Source organism: Rattus norvegicus, chromosome 17 (assembly GCF_021556685.1).
Source record: "Rattus norvegicus strain SHRSP/BbbUtx chromosome 17, alternate assembly SHRSP_T2T, whole genome shotgun sequence".
Taxonomy (NCBI): domain Eukaryota; kingdom Metazoa; phylum Chordata; class Mammalia; order Rodentia; family Muridae; genus Rattus; species Rattus norvegicus.
Genome location: NC_141550.1, coordinates 76,069,892 through 76,097,368, shown reverse-complemented (window position 1 = coordinate 76,097,368; position 27,477 = coordinate 76,069,892). Strand labels below are relative to the sequence as shown.

The following is a 27,477-nucleotide window of genomic DNA, read 5'->3' as shown; positions in this document are numbered from 1 at the left end:
CAAAGTGAGTCCAGGATAGCCAGGGATACACATAGAAACCCTATCTTGGGGTGGGGGAGAATATACCACCTTATATGAGAATTGATAAACATATAATTAGGTGGGGGGAGACAGGAGGGAAGGAGGGTAGGAAGGAGATAGGGGAAAGGAAGGATGGAAAAAGAGAAACGTAGAGAAGGGAGAGGAAGAAAAGGAGAAAGGAAGAGATAAGGAAGGGAGAGGGATGAAGCACGAAGGGGAAAGAAAGAAAGAACAGATAAAATATGTGCAAAGAAACAGAACAAATTATGTGAATACACTGTAATGTCTTCAGGGGATCTCATGGTGTTACCAAGGATGGCCAGGTCAGCTCCACAGAACAAAGAGCATTCAAGGAATTTGAACTCAGTCTCATAAGTAATGGTATGACTCTGATCTAGAGGGCATGATCTGCCTTCGCCTGTGTTCCAGAGAAAATAAATACCATGGACTTGATGTCACAATGAGTTCAAGTGACATTATTCTACCCTGTAAAAAATTATAGCAGCTATTAGAAAGATTTTTCCCTAAGCTTTATTTGTGGTTGTAAACTAAACAGATGCTTATAAAGAATGGCCACTTAAAATGTGAATTTTATGAATGTTTACAGTGACTAAAGCCAAAGGCTTAACAAGCCAAAGACGAAGGTACTGTAGAAAGAATGGGAAATAATTCAGTGTTTTAAATGTATGGAAAAACCCTCTGAATTTACAAAATACAAGGAACTAACAAGAAACTGCTTTTTATTATGTTTCACAATGAAAATAAAAAGTTATGGAGTGTGTTACAAAGCATGAGAGCCAAGATATTAGTAATTTTTACTGGTCCAAAGCTGAACAGAGCTGAATATAAGTTGCCTGGGGTCTTGTGGTCTACAGGGTTTCATCCTTTCTAGCCCTCACACCTTGGCCGATATTTGGGTGAAAAACCACCCGTTCTATATCAAACCAATATCATTTTACATTTATTTTATCATAGGGAAACTTCTGTGTATACTAGTCACTCAAGGACATAATGATGTCCACAATGATTATGAAGTGAGATTCTCAGGTTCTCTGATCATGAACATGATTATACAGAGTTCTTTTTCATAGAGACACTCACTGGGCAAAATAGTCATGGTGGTATTACCAAGAAGACTCATCTAGTCTCTAATCTGTCATCCATAACAACTCAGCACTCACCACCTTAAGATCACACTCGAGTCAATGCCTTATGTTCAAAATGGAGGGGGGGAAGTGGTGGTCAACTCTAGTGGTAATGGTTAGGTTTTCTTAATATTTATTATAGATAAGATGTCTCATATTCTTCAAACAATAATGATGGTAAAGTAAGAAGAATGTGTCTCCTGTCTCTACATCCTAAGGGCATGAGATTGTGAATATAAAAAGTGTTATCGCATAATTAACACTAAGCTAAGTACTCATCGATGCATCTCAATAGTATCTCATTTGTTCTTTACGGCAATTCTGCATCTGATTTTTAGAAAAGAAAGTTGATTTGGATCGTGACTTGTCAAAGATTTAATAAATAAATGGCAGAGAAAATATGAGAGCTTAGAAACACCTACTTAAAAACAGGTTTCTGGAAAATTAGGTAAATTCTGCCAAAGTAAATAATGGGTTTTAGTGTTGGTTTTTAGCATTGAATATTATTATTGAAGAAATAAATAACTGCAACCCAGAATCCCATCCAAGTAGACCTCAAATCACCATATAGTGGCTAAGTGGTAGAAAGCTCTCTACTGTCCATAAGCACATACTCTCTATACAAGTGATTCCCGTAACATTATAGCATACACGGTGTAATTTAATCTGACATTATCCCATAAGTGAAGAATAGTGACAGTGTCTAGGATACTGCTGTTTGAAGAAGGCCTTTAAAAAAGTGCTCACAAATATAAAACTCCATCTCAAGAATGTAGTAAATTTGCCTGCCCCAATGTTCTCCCTCTTGGTCTGAGTCCCACCTCTTCAAGACATTCTTTTTATTACAAACTCTCAGGATTGTTTGCCCAGGATGATTGATTTGAATAGGGGATATTTCTTCTTTAGTGGAACAGCATTTCATCAATAAAAATGCCCTTATATTGAATATTGAAGAGAAAGGTGAGCAATGAAAGAAGAGAGAGAAGTGGGGGGCGATACACAGTGAGAGAGAAACAGAAAGACAGAGAGCAAGTAAGTTATCCATTTTCCCTATGGTGTTACACTCTACACCCTCAGGCAAAATTTGTTTTCAACTTAATAAGCCTTTATTTCCAATAAATGTGATGGATTTTTGTCTGTGTGAGGCAAGTTTTCAAAAATAGGAAAGAGAAACCAGAAGAGAAATGGGGGTGCACAGGTACAGCTAAGGACTGGTCTTACCCTCATGCTGTCCTGAGGGATTTGATGGCATGTTGGATGAACTTGCAGATGCCTGCCAAGCTCCAACCCCTCTATCACTGATATCTCTTTGTGACTTTTGAAAGGATTGTGTCCTATGGAACATGGACACGAGTGTCACAAATTTTGCCACAAAATTTCTTGCTCTAAAATCAAATATAAAGTCAGCAGAATTCTCCTGTCTTGGCTTTTATAGGAACCTTTACTAAAATGTTTATTTAGGTGTAATAGAAATGTTAGTTGGTCATGAGAATTCTATTTTCCATATTTTGCATGTATTGCAAAAATCTCCTAACTATCAAAAGTCAGTACAGACACTTAGGAGGTTTGGGGGACAGAGGTGAGAGTGTCGAGCCATGCCATCCTTCTAAATAGACTGCAAGAATGTTGAAAAGTTCAGGAAACTGCAAGACACATAATAAAAAGAGCTGAAAATATGGTGGCCTGATCTCTATGTTCTAAGAAACAGTAAACCTATCAACTGGGCCTAGCTCCAGTGTTTCTGTGATATTGGTGCTAAACAGCTTCTAGGTCAAAGAATGCTATTGGTGTTTTGCTCTTTTGTTGTCTTGTCTTTTCTTTTTTTAGTTTCCTCTTCTTTTCTTTCTTTTCCCTTTACTAACCTAATCATAAGAACTGTAAAAATACCCCATGAGATATTAACTCAGAAGAGGCAGCACTTATCTTTGGCCTTTGACGCCTTTTTCCTCAATAGAAAAAGAAATTCTCAGCTCAAAATGCGTATGCTGAGGAGGGGGGAATAAAAGAAATGATCCAGCTTCTCTAAAATGAGAAGTCTTGTTTCAAAGGAATTTCATTTTCTTTTGTTCTCCTTTTCATATTCAAAGGCTGGAGCCAGGATTGAAACCTTGTATTTTTTTTCCCAGTGTCTGCATTTTAAAAGATTGTGTTTGTGTTAAGGCTTGGGTCATTGTAATTGGTATGTTTTAAGAAAAACATTACCTTTGAGTGACCTTTGGGGATTTGAAGGTGAAACCTCAGTCAGAGGGGGTGGGGGAAGCATCCTCCAGTTTGTCATGTGCCAAGCCTCCAATCTTAAAGACAATGGCATCTGAAGTGAACCACAACTAGGACACAGTCTCTTCGGTGGATAGAAAAATACTACTTGGCCAAAGCTAAACACAACAATACTAGATAAATACAGTTAGGGCATTTCATAGAAGAGGCAGAACTTTGGGGGACCTACAAGCAGGCTCCCACCTTCTACTCCTCCAGATTCTTAAATTGTTATTGTAAGCTAAGCACCTTACCTTCAAAAGGAAAAAAATAAAATCTCCCTGGTTATCATATATCAGACCCACAAAGGACATCATCTGTTAATGATCATTTATTCCCAGCTACTTGAAGAATAATACCCAGTAATTATAACAAATGTAAGTCAAATAGTAATAGCATACTTTACATAGTACAGTAATTATAAGTTATGCCCATGAATTCAGGACAAGGGTCTTTTATGCTTGGTATTAAATCTGTTCTGCAATTTATTCGTAATGCCATCACTGGGGCTGAAGAAAGCTTGCCTAGAAAGGAGACTCATCCTCCTTTCACATTTCCAATAAGTCATTTGAAGAAAACTGCTCTTTGCATGCTTTGGGAAACACAATTACTACCAGAGACATCGTAAACAAACATTCATTGCGCTTACAGCTGCTTCTTTATAGCACAATGCAAATCATATTGTTAAATTTAAACCATTTAAAAGGAATAAGTGCTCAGATTCCTGTATTCATTTGAAGTTTAATTGAAAAAAATCAAGCCTGAGCCGTAATATTTTCTTATATAGAGCCTGCTGCCAGGAGGAGAATTACGAAGGATTCCACAGTCTAGCAAAAGCTGGACCAACATTTCTCTATCTCTGGTTCTGGTACTTGGTGGGTGCTAGAATCTAACTGCTTAAACAAACATATATTAAATAGAAGTTTCATAGTAGCATGGTATGAAATAAAACCATTATCAAATAAACAAGTATTAAATAATCTAAAGGAACCTTAGAGTAATCAGTGTATATGGGTCTTCTGAGAGACATCTGGTCTACCCTGAGAAGTTCTGAGGTGCCAGGAAGCTATATTAACTCTGACACAAATAGGTTCATTAATGATGTTGGTAGGTAGTAGTGGTACAAACTTTTAATCCCAGCATTAAGGAGGCAGAGCCATGAGGATTTCTGTCGGTCTGAGGCCAGCCTCATATGCAGATTGAGTTACAGGAGAGCCAGGGCTACCCAGAGAAACCCTATCTCGATAAAAACCACCACCATCATCACCACCACACACCACACATGTGCACACAAAATAAATAAAAACAACACAAAACAAAACAAAATCAACAGCATGGGCACACTTCTGGTATAGAAGGAAATCACCTATATACAACTTTTTAAAAACCAAAGGTATAAAATTATCTTTCAAAGAAAAAAGGATTGCTCACGTACCCTCAGTCTTTACAAACATTTAACTTTACACCTGGTCCCTGCCCTCCCAACTGCAGCCCTCATATAGTCCTTCCCCATCCTCTCTTACCCTTTTCCTTTGAGATGGTGGAGACCCTTCACCCATTGTAGCACATCGTCTCTTCAGAGCTAGGCCTATCCTCTCCCACTGAGACCAGGCAAGGCAGCCCAGTTAGGGGAATGGATTCCACAGACAGGCAACAGCTTTAAAGAACTCCCTAGTCCAGTTGCTGGGGGACCTGCATGAAGTCCAAGCTGCACATCTGCTACATATGTATTAGGGCGGGGGTAGGTCCAGCCCATGTATGCTCTTTGGTTAGTGGTTCAGTTTCTGAGAGCCCCCAAGTGTCTAGGTTAGTTGATCCTGTTGGCCTTCCTGTGGGGTTCCTATCCCCTTCAGGGATCTCAGTCACTCTCCCAACTCCTCTACAAAGTTCCCAAGCTCTGTCCAATATTTCTGAGTCTCTGCATTTGTTTCAGTCAGCTGCTGGGTGGAACCTCTCAGAGAACAGGCATACTAGGCACCTGTCTGCAAGCATAAGAGAGTATCATTAATAGTATCAAGGATTGGAGCTTGCCATGGGATGCATTTCAATGGGTCAGTCACTGGTTGGCCATTCCCTCAGTCTCTGCTCCATCGTTGCCCCTGCATTTCATGTAGATGAGACAAATTTTGAGTTGAAAATTTTACGGATTAGTTGGTGTCCTTATCTCTCAACTAGGGGCCTGTGAGGCTTTGGAGATGGCCACTTCAGGTTCCATATGCCCACTTCTATGAGTCTCAGCTAAAGTCACCCCCATAGACTCCTAGGAGCTTTCCCTCACATCTTTGGCATGTTCTAAAAATGCACCCATTTCTCCCCATTCCCAACAGCTGCAGATCTTCATTCACTCTCTTGGCCCTCTGGCCTGCTCTCCTGTCTCTCCCCACACCTAATTCCCACCACCTCCCATTCCTCTGTCTATACCCTCTCCCATCAAGTTTCCTTCCGCAATCTGCCCCAGAAGACTATATCCACTTCTGAGCGAGACCCAAGCATTGTCCCTTGGGCCCTTCTTGTAATTTAGCTTTTGGGGGTCTGTGGATTTTTTAGTGGCTTGTATCAGCTAGCCCCTGCCAACCTCCTTGGACATCACCTATAGCAGAGGCTGAAGGCCACAGGGCCTAGCTGCCCAAGACCTTAAATGATTGCAGTATCCCCTTACCTCCAAAGCTTGGCAGAAAAGAGCCTCTCTCTATCCTTGTATCTTCTTTTCCTCTTAGGACCTGGAAGTCCCATCTGTACCTTCTGTCCAGCAATTGTCCCCCAGCCTTCTTTATTGACAAGTCAAGAACCAATTAGGGAACAAGACCTTAGTGACAGAACCTCCCCTTACAAAACAACTTTATTTAATAATATTTGTAACAAAATATATATTTCAAGATTACTTGTTCATGAAACATTTTCTTCAGAGAACAACTACTGAGATCCTAGACCAATGGCTATCAGGGAACATTTGAGATCTGTCCTGGGCACATCTACTCATAGAACAGGCCTTTGGATCTAAGCATCAGTAAAATTGTGATTGCAAATGGCTCTAATGACCAGTAAGAGCAAGGAATTGATCCTTATGAATTAAAGTATCTTTGATGTCATTGATGGAATGTATGGTAAGAAGCTGCCTGACACTATATAGCTGAGACACATAACTTGAGTAGAGCAAAGAAAGAATAGATGCCTCCCTGAAAGGTCTTTATAGATTCAAGGATTTCCATTCTCCTGAACACTCCAGATTCCATGTGTATATCATTAATTAATGTTTATTACATGAGACTGATATATCTGTTTAACATTAAGTAAATGGCTTCCGAATGAGAACACAGATGAACGATGATGGTTCCTCAAAGGCTTGCATCTTTCTCATTTGCTTATAACAACAACTTCCCAATAGAAAGTAAAAAGGGAAGAAAATTGCTGCAGAGAAAGCTCTGTGGTCCCCCTCATGGTCTCCCCTCTGTGGTCCTGTGTCTCCCTTCGGTGGCTCCATGATCTGCATGGCATCAAGGAGAAAATTTTGTTGACTTAACTTCAACCCAAATGTGTCTTTATACAATTAGAATATTTACATAACTAAATTCTTGTTTTTGTGACAAAAAATTTCTAGTATTTATGTCACTAGAAGGAAGCAAGGGAGAAGAGAAAATGTTAGATAGCCTGATGTTATGCACACGAATTAAAGGAATAAGAAACATAAAATTAAGTACATGCTGATAATGTGAGCAATTCACTTTAGGGATCCGGCTGAATTCATCTGGTTTATGCTGACATTTTAATTTTCTGTTTTACATTGCCACGTCACCTCCTGTGTGGGGGTAAACATTTTATGATTGTTTTAATCAAATGATTTTCATTATTTACACAGTTAGGATGATGTAGTGATTATGGCAATTGTGTCCAAATAAAAATTTAAGAAGCATATCTGAGAAAATAAAGCAAAAAAGACAGGGGCCTCTCTTTGAGTCTATGTTAGGAAACTTTCAAAATCAGTAAACAACTACAGGACATTATAGAGAAAAAGAAAGTATAACCAAAATTTTTCAACACTGTTACTTTCAAATGTGGGCCTACTTCTATCATCAAACATCAAGGTAAATATCAAAACCAGAGCTTGTGTTCTGAGCACTGCGGGAGTGAGTGGTCACACTCTAGTATTCAGAACCAGCTAACACATTCTGTGCTATATGACTTCACATTTAAGTTTCTCATAAACACAAAGGGGATTTTAAAATAAAAACCCCAAGCTCTGCATAGGGTCACATGTGCTGGGATTATAGACATGGGTCCTGTATTCAGATTGGGATCTGAGAAAAATAAATAAATAAATAAATAAATAAATAAATAAATAAATAAATAAATAAATAAATACTCCCAGCTTGACAACTACTGGAAAAGATGGTATACTGTCTAACTATCACAAGACCAAACAGCATAAAACAGCTTTCAATAATCATTGGCAGTTTCTATGAGTGAGCGGTCTGAGTATAGCTTCTTTGGGTTCTCTGCTTAGGACTTCATAAAACTACGAGGAAGGTTAACAGTCATTGTTTGATGATCAACAGACACAACTAAAATAGGATTCACTTTTGGTTTCTCTGGGTTGTTGGCAGAATTCATTCATCTATAATTATCAGATTGATTGAAGCTTACATTTCAATGCCAGCCTAAGATAGGATCTTACATGATTAATGCAAGTGTAAATGATAACTGTTTCCTTTGCCTTACTATACAGATTAACAGAAAGTTAGGTTTGCCCAAAATAGAGAAAGAGAGAGAGAGAGAGAGAGAGAGAGAGAGAGAGAGAGAGAGAGAGAATAGCACAGAAACAGGACTCCAGAGATTGTCATAGATTCTGTTCAGCATGACCAAGTAATTCTGTGAATTTTAAGCATTTTTGCTTTGATTACTGAAAAGGAACAAATTTTGTCTCATGTGTTTGCTTGCTCTTGCTTTCCACTTTTGTTCTTTCTCTTTCATTTCCTTTTTCCCTCCTATTTCTAGTTAGAGACTCTTAAGGAGATATTGCAACTGGTCTAACTAAATCATAGGTTATTAATTGGTGGATCATCTGACACCAATAACCCCAAGGTCTCAAATTAAGTAGAAATGCAAGTAGGGGCCACAAGTATCTCCTGGGAAGTACAAATTTCAATGTCCTTGTTCTTCACAATCAACTTTCTGCTGTCTTAGAAAATTAGACCGATTCGGTGGTTGTGACTGTTCTCCTAGCCTATAAGGTCTGATCATCTCCATTACTCGGTCAGACGAAAGGAAGAAATAAACATACTTCCTTCTACACACACAAACTGACTAACCCATCAGTCTTTACTCTCAGGCTATGGAGATGAACTTGTGAGATCTAGTGGTTGGAATGTAATTCATTTGGTATATGACCTGCTTTATATGTGTGCCCAGATAAACAAATAAGACAAATATAATGTCATAATTATTCTGGAGCAAACTACAATACATCTCAAGTGAACCTTTTGATGATCTTGTCACATATTTGAAATGGTTTATAATAGAAATTTATCTGTAAGTTTTCTTCTTAATAAACTGTTAATGTTCATCTTGCCACAGAATATCAAGGATTCCAAATATTGTTTTGTTTCTCTGACGTTTTCACTGTGTTCAATTCAAGGGAACTATTAACATTCAACATGTGTTGATGCTAATTTTTACTTCCGTGGCTTACCTGGTCCTGTACATACTAAGACCAAAAAAAAAAAAATCACACTACTATAACGTCAATGCATAGAAACAGAGATAAGATGAACAAATGAAGTGAAAATTGAATACTACTCCTTAGATATAATGCCTTTACGTATTTCAAAATAATTCTATGGTAAACAGCATTATACTGTTGACCTTTCCATGATATGCAGTCACTAGTACTTATTTATAGAAATCTAAATCTAACAAAAACTTCTTTAAACTGTAAAATATTCAACTTTCATATTTTGTACTTGAAAAACACTGAAAGGCACAATGCAAGATATTTTGATCATGGCTGGATGCTGCCCATGGAAGTGCCCTCCAAATGAAGGCAAGTGGTTAGATAAGAGAGCACCAAACTAGTCAGTTCTGTGATGCAAACTTTAAGAACTGCTATAAACTAAGCCCTGTGAAGGACTCTCAGAGTAGCTGTTTTTGTTTGTGCACTATGTTAAACCAGGAAAGTAAGTTGCCAAATTAAGATAGAACCATGAATTAGCCAAAGAGACAGTTAAGACATCTTTATAGAATGTGAAAATTGATGGACAGACTGCAGGTATGAAGGTGGGGTTAAAGGGCACAAGCTTGCCTCCTATCAACTAATCATGAAAGACAAAAACGCTGATGTCTCTATAAAAAATGTCACTCTTCAGAAGATTTCTTTTTATATGCATTTCCAGAGCAAGGGTGAAGAGTGAGGCCAAATCTTTATTGGAGAGGCTAATCTGTCAGAGGAAAGCTAGACTTCCTGGAACCAGAATCCCAAATATTAGCAGGAATGACCCAACCTCTCAAGTTTCCAAGTTGACACTGCCCTGTAGTTGACAGGGTGTTCTAGATGAAATCTGAAAAAACAAACAATGGTAAAACGTGCTAAGCCTGGGGGGAGATGTATCCTTTCTGCTTTAGCCAGCGTCTCAAGATCTTTATAATGAATAGAGATTTTTTTTTTTGGTAGTGCTAGAAGGCATTTTAAAAACAAACAAAGATTATGGGGAACAAAACAATGCTGTGGGTTGTATGAACTGAAAATGAAGGTTTTGTAAACTTTCTTTAGACAGCAGTTCTCAACTTGTAGGTCTCGGACTCTTTGGGGGGGGGTCAAACAACCCTTGCACAGGGGTCACCTAAGAACATCAGAAAGCACAGATACTTACATTATGATTCAGAACAGTAGCAAAGTCGCAGTTATTAAGTAGCAATGATAATTTTATGGCCAGCAGTCACCATAGCATGAGAAATAGTTTTTAAAGGGTTGTAGCATCAGAACAGTTGAGGACTACTGCTTTAAGGCATGTAATGACACCAAAATCTTTGCTAATTTTGGTCTAATAATCTTCTTACGATCTACAGTCTTTTGAAAGCTTTGAAATTAGACTAATCATGTAAAATAGGATAGACCTAGGCATGATGGCTTATACCTGTGACCCAAGAACTCAGGACGAAAGCAGAATTTTGGGCTCAAGGCCATACTGGTTACATATCAAGATCATCCCAAATCAACAGCAACGAATTGAATAAAAAGTTGATAAATATCTCCTTAAAGTCATGTACACCGTTGGTTTACCACTTAGTAAATTGTCATGGATATACCCTAAAACTTTGCCCAATAATATGGATGTTTCTAGATTGTTCCACTGGTGAACAGAAATTAATGTCAGAATCAGAAGACTATTCTGCAAGCTCACCTTTACTCCACAGGTACCATTCTTATTTGAGGAGAAGACAGTTGCATATAAAGATATCAGTGAGTTACTCATGACTCTGGCCTATCTTCTAGTTCCCTTGTTTCACTGTCACAAAGCATCAACCAAAAACAACTTAGGGGAGAAAGAGAGAGCCACTCACCCTTCCAAGTGACTATCACTGATGAAAGTGAAAGCAGGAACTCAAGTGAGAACCTGAAGAAGAAACCATGGAAGAATGCTGCTTGTTGACTTGTTCACAGGCTTCTGCTTCAATGGCTTTGTTATACATCCCAGGGACACCTGAACAGAGAATGGTGCCACCCACAGTGGGCTAGACACCCCCTATATCAATTAATAATCAAGACAACCTCTCAAGGATGTGTTCACTGGCTATTGTTATCTGGATCATTCCTCAGTTGTGACTCCATTCTCAAGTGTTTCTAGGCTGTTTCGCAATTACAGTTAAAGCTAAGTAGGACAGTATATATGTTGGATATTAGATGGATTTACAGTCTTTGCTTCTGTTTTCCCAAATGATATTGGGTTATGGAAGTCATCTGTTAGTCAGCATAACAAGCTGCTGGCTATAATAATAAAATACAGAATCTCAAGGGGACTTAAGAGATAGCTCAGTGGTTAAGAATAATTGCTGTTATTGCAGAGAACTCAGGAATTCCACATACACCATGCACAGATGATTTGTGTGTGTGTGTGTGTGTGTGTGTGTGTGTGTGTGTGTGTATGAGAGAGAGAGTTCGAGTTCAAGAATCTCTCTTCTTCTCTGTCAGCTTGTAAGTCTGCCCTCATTCTTATTTTGGGGTGTGTGTGTGTGTGTGTGTGTGTGTGTGTGTGTGTGTGTGTGTGTGAGAGAGAGAGAGAGAGAGAGAGAGGGAGAGAGAGAGAGAGAGAGAGAGGAGTTCAAGAATCTCTCTTCTTCTCTGTCAGCTTGTAAGTCTGTCCTCATTCTTTTTTTCTTGTAGAGTGTGTGTGTGTGTGTGTGTGTTTGTGTGTGTGTGTGTGTACACATGATACACAGCTCTCAGAACTCATGCCTGCATGAGTGATTGTGTTTGGGTACCATATGCATACATACCCATGTGTGTGTATATTACTATGGAGGCATGAGGACAAGTGCAGATGTGAGTCTTCATGTGCTTCTATGTGTTATTGGATGTTTGTTTGTTTGCTTTATTCTGTTTTGACAGCGTTTCTCACCGGCTTAGAGATCACCATACAGGATGGTTTGGCTGGATACCCAGGTCCAAAATCACACCTGCCTCTTCTTTCCCAGTAGTGAGATTTCTTCTGTCTCTCTGTGCTCAACTTTTTCAAAATGGTTCAAGAACTTTAGGCTCATGCTTCCACAGCCAGCATTTTGCCAACATAGCTACTTCTCCAGGCCTTTTCACTTTTTAAAAATATGAATATAGTTATTTATAAAAGTGCTACTCATTTGGCAGTTACTTCAATACAAAACAACCACAACCACAACCACAACCACAACAACACAAACCAACCACCTGGATTTCATGTAAGAAAACCAAAATAGCACCATTCATAAAATTTCTTACAGTGTCACCTAAACTCTCGACATGATCACACATTTAATATTGTTTTCATTTTTACGGAAGATAGAAATCCTTTCTGTAATATAAATATAATATATATATAACATATATATAAATATATAATGACATGTGATGTATGATGTATGATGCATGATGTATGGCATATGATGTATGATATGATATATAGTATACAATATATAATATATGATATAATATATAATATAATACATAATATACAATGCATAATATGTAATGTGTAATAATTTATGATACATGATGACATATGATATATGATATAATATGTAATAAAGGCTGTCCTCTAACTTCCTCATGTGCACCATCCCATACACCTACCTACCCTCACCCATTTCACACATACACATTCCACATCCAAAAGGATACACTGGTCATTTTTCGATACTAACACTTATTTACATGTGTTAAGTAATTGGGAAATATCACATGCAGAGCAAATTTTGAATTTAGTGAATCTAATAAACATGTGAAAATACTGCTTGAAAAGATAAAATGAATTCCAGGCCAGCAAAATTAGATGGGGAATGGATTATCCATACTAATGAACTGGTAAGATAGACACAATGGCACGATCTTACTCAACTGCGAGTAGAAAGAATGGCAATAGCCAATATCCACTTAAACAAATGGGGAATTTAAGTCCCCCAATGGTATGCTTTGATTTCAGAAAAGGCCACATTGGAGAAAGATGACTTCATCAGCCCTAAACCGTAAGCAATAAGGACATCTTGATGTCAACTGGGACGCTTGCCTCACACACACGAAAACATGAGTTCTTCCTCTAGCACTATATAAAACTAAGCATGGTGGTGTATACCTCTAATCACAGGATGCAGATGTGGAAGAAAGAAATGGGCAGATCAGAAACTAAACAACAGGGACTGAAGAGATGGCTCTGTGGTAAAGAGGACTTGATGTTCTTGCAAAGGACCCCATGTTCAGCTCCCAGAATTCACATAGGTTGCTTCACAACCACCTGCAACTCCAGCTCCAGGAGGCGTAGATGCCCTCCTCTGCCCTCCTTAGATGCACGTGTAGCCTATAGACACACAAAGATATATATGCATACAAATACTTTTCCAGGAAAAGGAACTTTAAAAAGGTCCAATAGCATCCTAATGTCATGCATGCCCCTCCAGGAAAGATGGTGTGTCAGAAAATGTCATTTGTCCATTCACTCTGTGTTCTTCTGGATGCCCATATAAAGCCAAAATTATGAAAGGCAGTGCCAATAGGACGCTGAGCTACATGAACAGCACCCACACACACAGTAAGCTTTCACTCTGTGGAAATGATAGCCGATAATTGAATAGTCACATCTAGGAGCTAATTACAGATAAGGGTAATTTCTATGAAGGTAATGGTTGGAAGATTATAAAGACACAAAGAAATGGGCTCAGGGCAATTTTGAAGCCTAACCCAAGATCATGTACGTGGATGTGGAAGAGAAAAAGAAGCAGTCATATGCTGCTAGACTGCCATTTGGGTTATTTTTCTGTTTGCGAATGAGTGTGTTTATACGTGTGCATCTGTGTTTCAGGGCATGCATGTTGCGTGTGTGTGTGTGTGTGTGTGTGTACACATGCAGGTGCATATGTATGCATGTGTATGCACGTCTGCATGATGATGCCAGAGGATATCATTCATTCTATGCTATCATCTTTGGCTTTGTTCACTTGGACAGGATCCCTCACTGAACCTGGAGCTGGAAGCTAGGAAGCCCCTATGATCCTCTTGCTACCCACCCCATCTCTCTACCTGGCCCTGGGGTTAAAGGTACTCATTCGATGGAACATGAATGCTGGAGATTAAAACTCAGGTTCCTGTGTATCCAGTCACTCTTAAACACGGACATCTTAGCCATGGATGTGTGGCCTTTCGAAAGTGAAATGATTTTCTGTAAACTCAAAGGGAAGGAAGCTCACCGAGTTTCCAAACAAAACGACAGTGCTTGATGGACTGGTGCGTAATGTAAGGCAACCAACCTCCATTGCGAACACGCTTTTAAAACGTGATGTAATTCTGACAAGTCAGACTTTGCAACTTGGCAGGCGCAGCGTTTTTGAAATGCATTTCTGTGTGTGTTGGGTGTAACCTGTTATTGTACTGGGAAACTTCTTGAAAGAGATTTTTATAAGTCTCATCCGTCTCTCTCAAGTGGATGTTAAAAATAATTTCTTGGCAACTCCTGTTCCCTGTGTGAGAGAAGGATTAGCTTAATCCTGGGGAAATATCTTAACACTTCACTATGCTCAGTTTTAAACAACTAAACTTTATTATGCACAATGCTAAAATAAATGCCCACGTTCCAAGTGAGTTTAAAATCACACACTTGCCAGTCTGTCTTCACCGACCATGACCACTAAAACCCTCTTCTCAATAGAACACATTTTTTGCTATGCAACCTATACTTAAAGTGTCTTAATATTAGATGTATGCCTATTGTGGCCTTTTATTTTTACTTTAAATGTTAGAAACTTTTTCATCTACATGGCACCATACAGTGTCATGAATCAAAAGACATTATTATAATCTTCAATACGGTGTGAAACTTACAAGGCTTTTCTTCTACCTTCCCTTGAAAACTACTCATATTTGGATGTAGAGCACCAGCGAGGACTACTTCTATCCACATTCTCATTGATAAAAAGCTCAGCTACAGGCAAAGCAGAGGTGACACATGCCCTTAATCTCAGCACTTGGGAGGCAGAGGCAGACCTCCGAGTTTGAGGACAGCTTGGTCTACAGAGTGAGTTCCAGGACAGCCAGAGAAACCACATCTGGAAAAAACAATTAAGAAAGAAAGAAAGAGAGAGAGAGAGAGAGAGAGAGAGAGAGAGAGAGAGAGAGAGAGAGAGAGAGAGAAGGAGGGAGGGAGGGAGAAAGGAAGAAAGAAAGAAAGAAAGGAAGAAAGAAAGAAAGGAAAAGGAAGAAAAAAATCTCAATTACGAGGTTTTTTTCTTTTACCCTTATATTCTGAGTAGGTTCAAAGCTACATTAACTAGGCAGAACACAACAGGTTGTTTAATTAAATGCTTCTACCTTCCTATTTTTTTCTATAGATCCATGTTTCCTGAATGTATTTTCACTTTCATTTTAAAAGATAGAGTCAACATGAGAAAAGACGATATTGCCACCAATAGAGCAATTCACATCTGGGCTCCTGCACTCTGGACTCCCTTTCCCTAAAGCATTTATCCTTTAGACTTGGAAGTAGTATGTCCTTGCTAAAAACTTTCAAAGAACTGTTTTCAGCCACACAAACATGCGCACTTAAGAGCTCTTAGCTCTGATTCCTGGATTCCCCAGTGTCGGTGGAAATGGAGGAGGTAGAATGGTGCACTGGTCTGTAACTACCTTTGGCATCATCCTGTTGCCTAGATTTATTGCTCCAGAACTGCCCCGTTCCTCCACGCAGTGGCAATGGAATCTAAGAACCCGAGGTAGGAGTTTGTGCTTGCTCCTTTTATGCGATCTCTTTTCCCTCCGCAAAAATCGCGCGTAAGTCTCTCTGAGAGAGATGCTGGCCATCCACTGCACCCAGCTCAAGCGTCTAGAAAATGCTCTGGTGAGTTCTTGGTCAATTCCACCGGGCTCGTCTTGATATGGAAAATGCATGAGCTGAAAGAAATGTTTTCCCCACACTCTCACACCCATGCAAAATTGTGAAAGAAGGGTGGAGTAGCTGCAGTGGGCACTCCCACTGGAGGAGGGGGAACGCAGAAGGCGCAGCATAGCTGTGGGTACAAGGGAAGTCCAGGGTCACTGCGCAGGCGCTACGGTGCACGCCATAAGGCATCCCACCTTGAGGGGTTGAAAAGTGCCCCATTGTCTTCCCAGAGTGAACCTACTTTCTAGTATTTTCTTTCTTCCAGTCTTCCAGCCTGGCCAAAGATGACGTGAGCGTAGAACATGGCTTCTCTGAGGATAGTTGAAATGTCATCAGACGTTGTCACACTGACGGTTTCTTAGGATACTCCTTCTTTCCTCTAACTCCTATATTTCTGACCTTGAATCTCAGAGCATTTGGACTCCAGCTCAGAGTGATAAATCATGGCTCTCTAACCACACTTGCACGAGAATTGAATTCTTTGAACAGTACCGAGACTAAAGCATTGGCATGTTGACCATTTTCAAAATAAAGAATGTGGAAAAAGCTATTCTGAGAAATATTTGTCTTAGAACACCTTAAAATATGCCAGTCATTTGACCTACTGCAAAGGTGAGACTCAAAAAAATAAAAACTCAAATCGGAAAATTAGACTCATACTAAAAACTAAAGGATGCACGAGTGTGCACGTGCACGCATGTGTGTGTTTAATTTATGTTCACATTAGGCTTCATCTTTTGGGTGAGGCATAGAGACTCATGTACCCCACGCTGGCTTTAAAGTTCCTAAGTAGCCAAGGATAAACTTGAACTCCTGGACACCCCATCTCCTCCTCCCTAAAATGATAAGGTTAACAGCTTCTGCCACCATGCACAGCCTACATGTGAATTGCTGGGGATGCAACCCAGAGTCGCCTGCCTGAGAGAAAAGTTCTGTAGCAGTCAGCTGCAACCCAATCCATATTAAGCTTGTTAGTAATTTGTTGATCATTGAGATGCTATAACCCTGTTACATAGGCACCATGAGATGCTGGCTATCATTTGTTTAACCAAAGAAAAAGAAACACCTTCAGACCTTGCCTCTTAAGACGAATACTTAGTAATTCATGGTTTCCTGGTCATATAAAGCATGATATCATCTGCTTGCTCTTTACTTCTTTGTCATTATGACCCAAGGGCCACAAACATTGGCCCTCTATGTCCTTGTTCTGCCTCCTCATTGTGAGTTCTGCACAGCTCTCACTGTGGGACTGACAGATCCAGGTCAGAGTCGCAAGGAACAGCCAGGCTTTTACTGTGGCTAATTCCACATGTCACACATGCTAACTCTTCTGAGGATGATTTTGTTTTAGCAATGAACCACATAAAAGACACCTTAGAATCACAGAAATAAACCCTGCCCTGCCAATGTCTTTTGGAGGATTCTGGTGTAATTTCCAAATTTCCTGGCTTTATTTTGGAAAATTTTCACCCTCCTCCGCACTCCTCTTAATACCCATTTTTCTTCCTGTTCTTTACTATAACTACCTTAGTAGATTTGAAAATATAATCTTCCCCCATCCAGGTAAACATCTCTGCATGAATGGTAACAAAGCCAGCATTCAAGGAGGGGAATGAAGCACTGACCAGAGGTGCATTATCTAAGAGGGTTCAGAAATGCTATGTACTGGGCTTTGGAAATATTTAAATGCCATCCATAAAGCTATAGCTGGAAGCTCATGGTGAGCACAACATATTGTTTAAAGATGTGATGTTTAGGGGCTGGGGATTTAGCTCAGTGGTAGAGTGCTTGTCTAGCAAGCGCAAGGCCCTGGGTTCGGTCCCCAGCTCCGAAAAAAAAAAAAAAAAAAGATGTGATGTTTACTCTACAGGCCTAGATGACTGTATCGTCAGTGTACTGGCCTCTAACCGTCCACAAATTGCAAATCTGCCTCTGTCTCCCTACAGTGAGTTGGTAAAATCTGACAAGTGCGGAAGCTTCCAAGAGATTGGTGACACAGACTTTTCTACACAGTCATGTTTTTAATTTAGAGCTGAGTTACTGTTTCTACTTCACTGGCAACGTGAGTAGGTATTTTGATAAGTGTATATTCACGGGGGTGCATGGTTTTCCTTTTGCCTCAAGTTTCAACCTGACCAGGTCAGGCACTGAGTGACAGCAGCCCCGTTTAAGGACATCAGTCACCCACTTAGCCATCTCTCTAACTTCAGTTTCTCTGGCTTCAAAATTGTGCGTGTTTTCCTCTAACCAAACTGCTCACTCCTGATTCGGTGGGATCTAAGACAGTGTTGAAGCTATTCCCGGCTGCGACTACATCTAAAGTGGCTGCAGAAGTGAGTGGAGTAGGTCTGTTCCCATACGTTCTATTGAAGTTCTCCGCCACATGGCACTGACTGACGATCTACTGCCTTCCTGAACCAGGCGGTCTGGGTTGCAAAGCATCCCCTAACTTACAGGGGAAGCATATGAAGAGAGTTCTTTAAGGGTCTGTCTCTAAATTGGAGACACTGTCAACTGGATGCCAACGTGACCCAGAAAAATTAGAGAAAAATACAAACACAAGAGTTCAATCAAGTCAACATCCAGCCCATTAGACAAAATGGAAGACAATTTTATGTTACCAATTTGTTGTTTGGGTATAATTCTAATCAGTTATTCTCTTTGAACTTCATCCTTCCATGGTATGATGCTGGTTTTGAACTTATTCCTTCACTATATTAGGATTTTCCACCCGTAAAATTCTATAATTTGTGTTTTCTTTGAAGCATTCTACTTTTCTATGTTTTATAGTTGGCATTAAAAATTCAATAAATGAAAAGAGATTGCATACTCAGATCTGCATTATTTTTACCAGTTTGCATTGCACATGTCTAATTAAGTAAAGGAGTCTGTAATAATATATATGTTACTTCCGAACTACTCAGCGTAGACACATAATCATTGAGGCCATATGACATATTTTGCCCATGTAGTTAGATGTCTATTTATAAAATTACCTGGTATTAATATATATCACAAAGATGGGCTCAAGTTGTTTTAAGCAGAACAAGTCCTCATTCCACAGTCGCCATTAGCTTCTTCTCAATGAGAAGGCTGTAAATGACGGAATAATCTTAGTAATTGGTCTGGGTCTATACATTGAATCTCAATAGACACAGAGTAAATTGCAGCGCATCTGGTGAAACAAGTCACTGACTGTTCCTTTTCCAACAAATAAAGATTCTAATTCAATTCGACTTATTGCCTGCTATTCAATATGGTACTACTGTAAAATTGGTCCTTTTACAATACAAAGTTCTGGGCAACAGAGCCTGCCTTTCTTTTAAAAGTCTACGAGCCTTCCAGGATAGGAGCAGGGTAGGAACAGTATTACATTTAAAATTTCCTAATGTTTACTTTCTTTGAACTAGGGTCTGATAAAGGACAAAACATCAAAGTGAGTCTCTTGCTAGGTGGGTGAAGTGACTGGAGAGAAAGCCCAGTGGAAATCGATTAAAGATTTCCTTCTATTTCTGCAGGATAGAAAGCTCAGGAACACAAGCAGTGTTAAGTAAAAAATATATGAGAGAGTGTGCTAATATGCTTATTTATTATAATTACCATTCTAAAATACACTACAAATAACCTTCCTACATTTTGATGACATATATTGAAAAGAGTCATAAAATCACATTTTCAGTCTCAGGTCCTTGTTATTATAAAGTATACTTTCCAGGCCAAACCTACCCAAAGAAATGTGCCTACAGTCTCCCTTATCTAAGCACAAAATGTTACTTATGTGGGTCATTTATTCTCATATGTAAAGAGCAATTTTACAGGCATAAGCAATTTTCTTGCAACTTAAACAAAAAAGAAACCTGTGATCTAAGAAGACTTGAGCTGCAGGATGCCCTGGTACTAATATACCGCCTTGTATCTAGGCCACAGTTTTGTGAGGAAATGGCCAGTCCATGTCAATGAGGACATGTGAAGTCCTTGGGAGAGTCCTTGCTATGAGGGAAAGGTGTGAGCCTCCTGGATCACATTCCACATTGCCATCTCATTAGGAACAGTATTGGAAACATGTCATCGAAGTCAACTTCACATTATACCTCTGCAGAACTCACAATCGTGTCAGGTGCTTTTCAGTCAACTCTAGCCACAATCTGTAACCCACAAAGCACAGGGCGGTCTAGTTACGTGAGTGACTATAAACACCCTCCCTGTGACTACACCACGGCATCATCCCCTCATCAGTTGAAGTTCACAGAATGTCCCTCACAATTTCCCAGCCAGATTTTCACTGTTTGGGTCACAGATGGCCATGTGCACTCATATCTATGTGCACTAAATCATTTATGAAATCTAGGTAAGCATCAATGAAAACCTGCGTGTAGTGCCCTCTGGAAAGTGCTGTGTGAGCAGTATTTCATTAACTCCTGCTCTGACAACATTCGGATCAACTTCATCTCTCCATATATCAATGCAGGATCTAGGCCTGAAGACATGAATCGATAGAATAGACCTGAAATAGAAAGGATTAGATATTACAAGCCATTGTTTTCTTTCCTGAATTACTTTAGAAAATGCCAGAATATCTTCTTGTCATTTCTTTTCCTAAGCAACGGAAGCCTAAGCCCTTATATTACTCAGGGGTTCTGATATCTATATTATTTGGGTTCCTTCAACGTTGTATCCTGTTGACTTAGCTCAACGTCACTAATTCTTAAATTACCATGAACTCATATGGAATGGAATTTACTCAGGACAAAAGGGCCCCCTTGTAACTAACTCTCCCTTGACATTTGTGCTTTGTATACAAGCATTTTTTTTTCATTTTATTATCAAGGCAGAAAATCAGTCAACCCCACATGGCAAAGTGTCTTGTCACTTCAGACAGCATGTTAAAGGTGATAAATTTGATTAGTCTGTTGAACTTAAGGGATGTCAATCAATAGACTGTGTTTCTTTTTCTTCACCACAGTAAATAAACCAACTTCTTTTCTACCCTCCGTCTCTGCTTCCTCACACATCACTGATAGAAACTGGCAGAAGCGTCAGTCTTGGAAGAGTAGGGGATTGGACTGTATGCTTGTCACTCATCAGCCCCATTCTCTGAGACACACCCCCATCTTCTTGGCAAAGTATTATGTATATTCAATGAGACAGACATCATCCATCACAATTACGATACTTAGTTTTTGTATTATGTCATTAAGAAGTTGCTTGCTAGGCAGACCATGAAAAAAAGATCTGGCTGTAGGTGATTTGAAGGACACTGTTGAAGGAGGAAGATTTGACAGTGATTTTAAACCTTTGAGGCAAGCAGTTTCAGAACACAAGGTTATAAGTTAAGTATGTTTGTAATGTATTACAAAAAGAGAGTGGAGTACAAAGTATGAGTAAAATGTAAGTAGGAAAAATATTGCTATGGTCAAATAAGTTTAAATCATGCATGAGCATATATCCCTCCTGGGCTGGAGAGATGGCTCAGCCGTTAAAGGCTAGGCTCACAACCAAAAATATAAGTATATATCCCTCCTAGAACAATTTGCTGAGCCCAGAGAGCCCAGCCTCAAATGTAATATTTTCAGTGTTTCTTACTCCTGATAGAAGCGAAGCTATAAAATCAGACAAAGCATCTAAAACCAATATATGTCTTTGAACTTTGGCATTGACCTTAAGAACTCATGCACCGTTTATATGTGAGCCTGAGAGACAACTGTGTTCCTCTTAAAGATGTTTTAGCTAAATCTTTAAGTACATTGAAAGAACACAGGGCTCCAGTAAACCCTTCCTTGGGGTTCTGAAAGTTTTTGGCAGGCATCCCTCTCCTTCCCGAGGGAATGTAGACTCAGAACAAGATGAAGGCAGATCCCCTGATATTTCTGCAAGGCAGATAATAGAAGTGTTTATGGAAAAACATGTCGTTGAGTTTGCCTGCTAGCTACTTCAAGGCACATGTGTCCTTAGACTAGACAGAGAATTCTAAATCTCTCGTGGGTGGCTTAGATAATTTTTCAGTTTATCTAAACATCGGACTGGAATTAGGAAAAGGGATGATGTATTCATAAGATAAATACCTTCAAAAAGACGCTGATGACATCTTGCTATAGAAAGTCAGCTTGGTCCTTAGGATAGAAGCTCTGTCTGTCCTGGGACCATTCACATGATGGATCCAGCGGCTTGCTCCCTGCAGTGGAAAATATAGGCACTGCTAGCTGTGCTGGAACCATGACTTCTTAAAAAAAGATTAGGTTGTTCTCCAGTTAAACTAATGAGAAACATGTTCCCTTTTTGACAGTTGACAGGCATTTATGTCCAAAAATACCAGTCAAAACTCATGCCTAATTATTTTATTAATTGTGCTACACCTCTGGGAGCACTCATTCCCAGTATTTTCATTCTTCCTCTTTCCTGGGTCGAGGGAAGCTAACTGGTCCGCCACTAGGTTTGTCTGACTCATTCTGCTCATCCTTCATGGGGAGCAGTACTTATCTTCCCATCAGTGGGTGTTCCCTCCCGCCTGTCTGGGATCAGTATATTGGGAAATCCAATTTGACAGCCACCGATAAATGAAAATATTTATGAAACAATAGTTCTCTCTGGAAAGGAAAGACAGAAGTATGTCCTAATCTCCAGTTCACCTTCTGCCTGTTCTCTTTCTACCAAGGTAACAAGAATAATCACTGGGTTTTGCTTTGGTTTTTGTTGATTTTGGTTGGTTGGTTGGTTGGTTTTGGGTGTTTTGTTTTGTTTTTAGAAAAATTGGAAGTTTGATTTTCAAAACAAATCGTACGAGCAAATAATTCTATTTGCTCTAAGACTATCAACCTCTGCTTTAAATCTAAATGGAGAATAGTCCTTGAAAATCCTTAGTCCTAGAACCTCTGGAATTTTCCAACATGCCACCCTCCTTCAAAGTTGTACACACCAGGGCAAACATATTATCATTTAGTTCCTCTTTGTGGGTGGGCTTTAGATATGTAGGCAAGCAGTTTACCACTGAGTTACAGCCCAGTTCCATGATCACATAATCAAGGCCTAGGATTCTTCTACTTCACATTAGATGCTTCAAATCCTTACATTGGAATGCACAGATTTCTTTCACAGAGACCTCAAGTATAAATGCTCTTTGTAGAGAAAACAGAGGGTTAAAAGTCACCCTGTAGACTAGATGACTGGAGAGGACTTTCCTCTGACAATATAGAACAGTTTTCATGCTTTTGACGGTCATTCATAGAAAACCTGGGTCAGGTACAGAAATCAATATGGAAAACATTTCACCAGACAACATCACAGAAAGGGAAATTCTGGAACTAACTAAGTCAAGCAGAATGACTTCTGTTTGCTGCTGCTTCACTTCAGTATGCTCACCTTTACCCTAGAGTTTGTCCTCTTAGGGTAAAATAGATTTTTGCAGCACTGGGTACCATCTACCCACCCTGGACCAATTATTCGAAGGAAAATTGAATTACTCTAGTCACTTAGAGAGATTATTCTCATCCTTGATCACGTATTACAGTAGTCTGAATGGCTCTTTAAAGCACAGGTTGCTGACTCGTATCTGCTTTGGTTGCCAGGTGGGTAGGTCTACAATTGAACTTTAAAGTTTTGCAGGAACTGACATAATGAGATATCGATGCTGTTGGTCTACAAATCACACTGACAATCACTAGGTTGGGTCCATTGATGTTAACCCACTGGGAATATGAGGAAGGGTCTTTCTTCCCTAATGTATACTTTCATATGCGACAGGAAGGGTCAGTTTTTGTTAACAAGAAAGGGGAAGAGAGTAGCTTTCAATATTTGTCAATCATTAGAGCAGGAGAAAGAATGCGAATGTTTCCAGAACATATTGATCAAGAGGCAAATCATGGAGTAGAAATAAGACTAGACTTCAGAAAATTATAGGCAGACAAATATTCTTTTTTTAAAAAAAAGAATTAAGTGCAGTATGTTAAAATACATATAAAAATAACAAAAAAGATAAAATCAATAAGTCAAAAAGTCTACATATCTCACTATACTTCTATACAATAAGAACTTGGAATGAAAGTTGTATTCCTTCACATTGTATTTTTGCATTTGATACATGTATACATTTGTTTGCATATATACATACATTATAATCAAGGATTTCTGCAATACTTTCTAAGGCGTTCACCTTTGCTACTCACTAGGAGGCTTGCTTGTACCCTGTGACACTTGGTTAAAGAGTCTTCCACCTCAGGGACTGTGTGAACAGTCCCTCTGTGACGTGGCGTTGTCTGTTCCAATCCTCTGTGATGGTAAGTCAGACTCTCCATCTGAACCCCTTCCCCTGATATGTGCTGTTGTATCTGTCTGAATCTCTTTCGTTTTCCTCCTCTCCAGAAAGGTGCAGGAATTCTCCCTGCTCTCAGGTCCCCAGAGTATTTTGAAGTCTGCCACTGTGTTCTTGGTCTGGGGAAGAAAACAGACATGAAGACTATTCTCGGAAGCTGTGCATCTCAAATCTCATTACCCCTGCATTTCTCAACCTGTGCTATTCCTAGTGTGAAAGGAAAAAGAATAACTCAATTTCCACCACTGAGTGCCTGGACCTAAGTTAAAAAACTGAAGACATATTACTTTGGATTATTTTCTTCTCTGTATTTTTGTGTAGGCACATTTTCCTACAAGCCAGAGAGTGTAAAGAAAACAGCAGAAACCCAGAAAACAATTTATCATTATTATTATTATTATTATTATTATTATTATTATTATTATTATTATTACTATAATGGTATAGTGGTATTCTGCTATAATGGTAAATTGTAACCTATAACCTATTTTCTGATCCCCAAGAAATCATACTTGGAAGGATGCCACGCCATTCTGTTTGGAAGGGCACATTGCACAGAATTACCTATCGACTGAAGCAATAATACTGAGGCAGGATAGAGCCCATCTTCACTCTCAGTTTAATCCGATTGAGAATAGCATGGCAACACACTGTCTATGATCTGCTTCTGGAAGTGTTTATTAAAGAGGAAGGGAAAAGTCATCCTAAATGTGGGCCAGAGTCTGGAACTGCACAAAATGGAGAGCACAAGGTGAACGTCACTGCCTCCCTCCCCTCCCCTTCTCCTCCCCCCATCCCTTCCTTCTCCCTCCCTCCCCTCCTTCTCCCCCGTCTCTCTGCTTCCTGACAATGGAAGTGATAGGAGTAACTACCTAGTTTTTCAGTCGCAATTATTTCCCCACAACGATAGACGACAATGACGTACCCTCAAACCTGTGAGCCACAATAAACCCTTCTTTCCTTAAATTCCATTTTGTCTGGCATTTTGTTATAGCACCAAGAAAAGCAACTAACACAAATGGCCAACGGAAACACTAGCCAATGAGAGTCTTACAAAACGATCGCCATTTTCTGATTCTAACCCGTGTTTTTCCCAGCATGCTCTGCTTTCTCCTCTTCTACTTAGTCGAAGATCCCTGAAGAAGGAAGGGAGTCTAGCAGCACTCAGATGAGCTGTGGTGCAAATCATAAAGAAAACACACTCAGTTTGGGTAGAGTTATGAGACTCAATTCTGATGCAGCAAAACCAGAACATTTGCTCGTAAACTTTGGATCCATTTACGTCTTAGATGCTTCTCCACTTGGTCAACAATGCCAATAGTTTTGGCATACCAAGTACATTCATTTGGTTACCTAAGAATTGTAGGCTGCCCGTTATCGGCGATGATGATCTCGGATTGCTCGCAGTCTTCTCAGGGCTGCCAGCTTCCCTTTCATCTTAACTTCTCCCCAATGAGGGCAAACGTTCTCTGCTAAGACATGACTCACTTGCTGCCCAATCAACTTGTCTGATTCCTCAAAGATGTGTCTCCTTTCCTAGTGCCCCGGTACTACCTACATGGATCCTAAGTCTTTGATTATGCCAGGACTGCTGTCTCCCGTGAAGGCCCCCCTGGTCACTTTGCAACAGTTCTGCACAGCCACAGCAATTTTGGGATGAAAGACCCCCAAACTTGGGGAGACTCTCGCTCCAGTCACGGGTTGGGGTGCCCCCAAGAAACGCGAGTAGCCAGTCTTGATGTAACAGCAAGAGGTAGCGTTTATTAACGAGATCCCGGACCGAAACGTATCTCACACAGGAGACAGAGGAATCGACCCCGAGCCTCTTCAGGCAGGGGTTTATATAGGAGAAGCCAGGGGGTTTCGTGTGGTTATCAGCAAGGGAAATGGGTACAAGGTCTCATCTGCAAGCAGTACATGCGGCTGGGGTGTTCTCAATATAGGAGAACGTCTTATCTTTATCTGTAGAGCAGGGAGTCATCCGTCCGGATGGCCCCCTTCCTGGAACAATCCCTCGACCTTGTTTTTAGGCTTGGCCGGGCACATCTCAGGCCAGCTCTGTCCTGTCCCCTTATCTGCTGTTCTTTTGTAGTTTTTATGAAGTTTTTATTTTAACTCTTTAGCTCCAAATGGTTGGGCAAGCCCTATAGTCTCCCTCAGGTAGTCCGGACCTTGTTTATGACTAACTTTTTGAAATTTAACTCTTCAGGGATTCCTTTGTGTCTGGCGGTGTAGGCGGTCCGCAATACGCAAACCACCCCAGGGTCTGCGTGCACCTCAGCTGCATTCCGGATGCAGATGAGTTATCCCAGACACTTCTTCCTCCCGTTGATCTTCCAGTGACCCCCAATGAAGAACTTCCTGGAAGACACCATTGCACTATGTCTAACTCCCTGCCCAGAAACTTAGTAACCGCTCCCACCGGTCACATGCTCCTGATGACATCATCTACCCCATCTTGTGCCCTAATTCACACTGTACCTTCCTGAACCTTTTTTATTTTTTTTTATTTTTTTACTTTTATGTTTAATCTTTTTTTTAATAGTACAGTCTGCCCTCATCCTATACCTCCTCCCCCATCTCCAAGAGGATGTCCCTATCCCAACCCCACCATAACCCCCCACTCTCTGGGCCCTCAAGTCTCTCAAGGATTAGGTACATCTTCTCTAACTGAGGACAGACCAGGCAGTCCTCTGCTGTATATGTGTGGGGGACAGAGGTGGAGTGGAGTGGGCGCTCCTATCAGCTAGTGTATGCTGCCTGCTTGGTAGCTCAGTGACTGAGAGACCTCACGGGTCCAGGTTACTTGAGACTGCTGGTCTGCTTACAGGGTCACCCTCCTCCTCAGTTTCTTCCAGCTTTTCCCTAATTCAACCATAGGGATCAACAGCTTCCACCCATTGGTTGGGTGTAAATATCTGCATCTGACTCTTTCAGCTGCTTGTTGGGTCTCTCAGAGGACAGGATCCTGTCTATAAGCACATCATAGCCTCAGCAATAGTTCAGGCCTTGAAGCCTACCCGCCCCCATCCCAGTTTGAGTCTGTCACTGGACCTCCTTTCACTCAGTCTCTTCTCCATTTTTGTCCCTACAGTTCTTTCAGATAGAAACAATTCTGTATTTCTACTGGAGGTGGACTCTA

The 27,477-nt window shown here is 40.1% G+C and overlaps 1 long non-coding RNA gene across 5 annotated transcripts in view; it reads right to left on the bottom strand.

Annotated features, from left to right (window-relative positions):
* LOC102546763 (uncharacterized) overlaps window positions 1-25,426 on the bottom strand; it is a 59,422-nt gene extending 33,996 nt beyond the window's left edge. Inside the window, exons 1-4 of one of the 5 annotated variants that reach the window (XR_015641857.1) lie at window positions 25,261-25,426; window positions 24,177-24,454; window positions 22,093-22,202; window positions 6,246-6,906 (exon numbers count right to left, since the gene is read on the bottom strand). This is a non-coding gene — a long non-coding RNA (uncharacterized LOC102546763). Of the gene's footprint in view, window positions 1-6,245; window positions 6,907-19,600; window positions 20,535-22,092; window positions 22,203-24,176; window positions 24,455-25,260 lie in introns of those variants that run through there. The other 4 variants (XR_015641860.1, XR_015641856.1, XR_015641858.1 and 1 more) reach the window with 4 other exon arrangements.
* Between the last annotated feature and the right edge of the window lie 2,051 nt (window positions 25,427-27,477).